Here is a 2,772-nt window from a genome sequence, read left to right on the forward strand (position 1 = left end):
AGCCTGAGGTGGGAGGATAGATTAAGCTTAGGAGGTCAAGGCTGCTATGAGCTGTAATTGTACCCACTTGTAATGCAAAAAAAAATTATATTTGTGAACAATATGTATTGTTTTCCATTAAGAATACCCAACAAACTCTGAATTCTAAAAACAGAAAAACCTAGCCTCAGTCATAGAAAAATTATAGTCCTAAATAAGTTAATATCCATATACCTTAATGGGTGCCCAGTTTTATGGCCAAACTAGCATCTCCAAAACTAAGCAACCCAATTCTAATATTTCATGAGACTCACTTTCCAAATTCTCCCAAAGTCAAACTGTATTAGTCTGTTTTCTCACTGCTGATATAGGCATACCTGAGGCTGGGCAATTTAGAGAAGAAAGAGGTTTAATGGATTTACAGTTCCACGTGGGTGGCTAAGCCTCACAATCATGGCACAAGTCACATCTTCCTGGATGGCAGCAGGCAAAGAGAGAGAACTTGTGCAAGGGAACTCCTCTTTATAAAACCGTCAGATCTCATGAGATGTATTCACTATCATGAGAGCAGCATGGGAAAGATTTGCCTCCATGATTCAATTACCTCCCACTCGACCCCTCCCACAACATGTGGCAATTCAAGAAGAGATTCGGGTGAGACACAGTGGAACCATATAACAAACTATCATAATATAATGTACCATTCCACATGACACAATTTAGGACTCAGCGTCACTGTGCCCAGAGGAGTATTTCCTAAACAAATAAAACATTCTAATGCTAAGAATGTCTAACATAATAGACTTTTACTGTTTGCTGTACATGCTAAGACAAGCTAATATGAAAGAAAAAAGGTCTTCGTTTTTGGATGTTCTGGGTTCAATTCAATTTGTGATAGAGTAAAAAGGGAGAACAGATAGCAAGAAAAAATGATATCTAGTGTTTAACTGATTTGGGCTTTCATATCAAGATCTAGCTGCCCTGCATGAGAAAATGGTGAGGACAGAAAATAAGACGATGATCTACTTTTCCATATATGCTTGGATATGAATAAAAAATGTAAATTATGAGAAATGGCTTTAGCTATATAATGATATTCTCCACAAACAGCAATGCTTGAGTTAATAGCTCCTAAAAGAGAGAGATGAAGTCAGTGCCTGAGAGGTGATGAAGTCAGTATAGAAACAGGGAACATTTTTACAAAAGATCTATGGAAGACCTGAGATATCTCTCACTTTCACTTACTGTAACTATTCTTTCATTAATACATACTGCAGAAGAGGAAGAGAGAACATTCAAACCCCATACAAGCAAAAAAAAAAAAAAACCTGAAGGAAGGAATAAGGAAAATGTGATCTTATACTAATATGTACTAACAGAGGCTCAGTAGAATCACAGAAATGCAAAATATGAATATCTAAGGAAGATATTTGCATAAATGAAATAAATACATTGCATACTTGTTGCACATGCTGTGTATAATTATTAAGACTAAAATTTGATTTATTATTAGTATAATTTGTCATTTGCTGGTTGCAGGAATACTCAATAAATATTAGTCATTAATTTTTGCATGTTTTCATATATTTTAAGACAGATTTTTTTATCTGTTTGTGATGAGGAAGTAGCAAAAGGATCATAGAGCTAAAGCTTCTATGTAGTACTGACTCAAGCTTTGCACTTGAAGGGTAATTTCTACCTAATTATTTTTAGTGAAGAACTTTTTCAGAATTGAATTGCAAATTGTACATATACTTAGTGGGTTTGATTTTCTCATTTAAAATAAAGTCATTTTAATAGGAGCCAAAATTAAGCTAAGACATTCAGAGGTTTAAGAATAGATGCCAGCTCATAGATGTTTGTTAGATGAATTTATTAATTTTATGTTTTAAACCATAGAATTGGAATAAGTTATCAGATGATGTATTTGAAGACAAGTTCAAGCAATGAACTTTTGGCTTCATTTGCTTTTTTTTTTTTTTTTTTTCAAAGATATTCTTCACATTTATCTAATTGAAGCACAACGATTGCAGAAAGGCACAGTCAACAGTAAATGTGACAAAACTGCCCTCATTACTTTTGCATCTCTAATTATTTTGTAATATTGAAACCAGCCTGGAACCTGTAGCTAGATACAATGTTTTTTTTTTTTTACACTTAATGGCCATGATTTTGATATCATATTTGATATAACTTTTTAATTTGGTAATATGCACTTCCCTGTGTTAATATAAAAATATTCACTATATGTGTATACTGGATGTATTTTTCTATTCACTCATCTATAAAATAATACAAATTACAAGCATATAAAAATTTAAAATACATAAAGGAACAAATTATAAAATATGAGATATAAAAAATGAACTTTTATAAGCTTTCAATTTATTGACATCCAGGAACTATGATAGGTAATTTGTATACATCTTTTTCATTTAAACTTTCACAAATTCCCTCTATAGACTAAAATTAAACTTCATAGAGGTTAAATTACTTGTTCAAAACAGTTTAGGTATGGTATGCAGAAACTCGAATGAATGTTTAACCTAAAATACAACCCAATTAAATTAAATAAAACAAATCATGGTGTTATAGAGACAACGACAGTTACTTAAAAAGTTATAGTTATGGAAATCCTGAATCTTTTCTCCAAACTGCTATGATTTTTAATATATCTTATCCTGTGCAAACTTCTTTTAGCATCATTATAATATATAGAGCAGCTAATTGTCATTGTTGTCATGCCCATCTTGTATTCCTTTGTAAGTTGTTTTCTAGCTACTTTCATTTTGG

This window comes from Sapajus apella, unplaced genomic scaffold, assembly GCF_009761245.1.
Source record: "Sapajus apella isolate SASKATOON/1434 unplaced genomic scaffold, GSC_monkey_1.0 scaffold29, whole genome shotgun sequence".
Taxonomy (NCBI): Eukaryota; Metazoa; Chordata; class Mammalia; order Primates; family Cebidae; genus Sapajus; species Sapajus apella.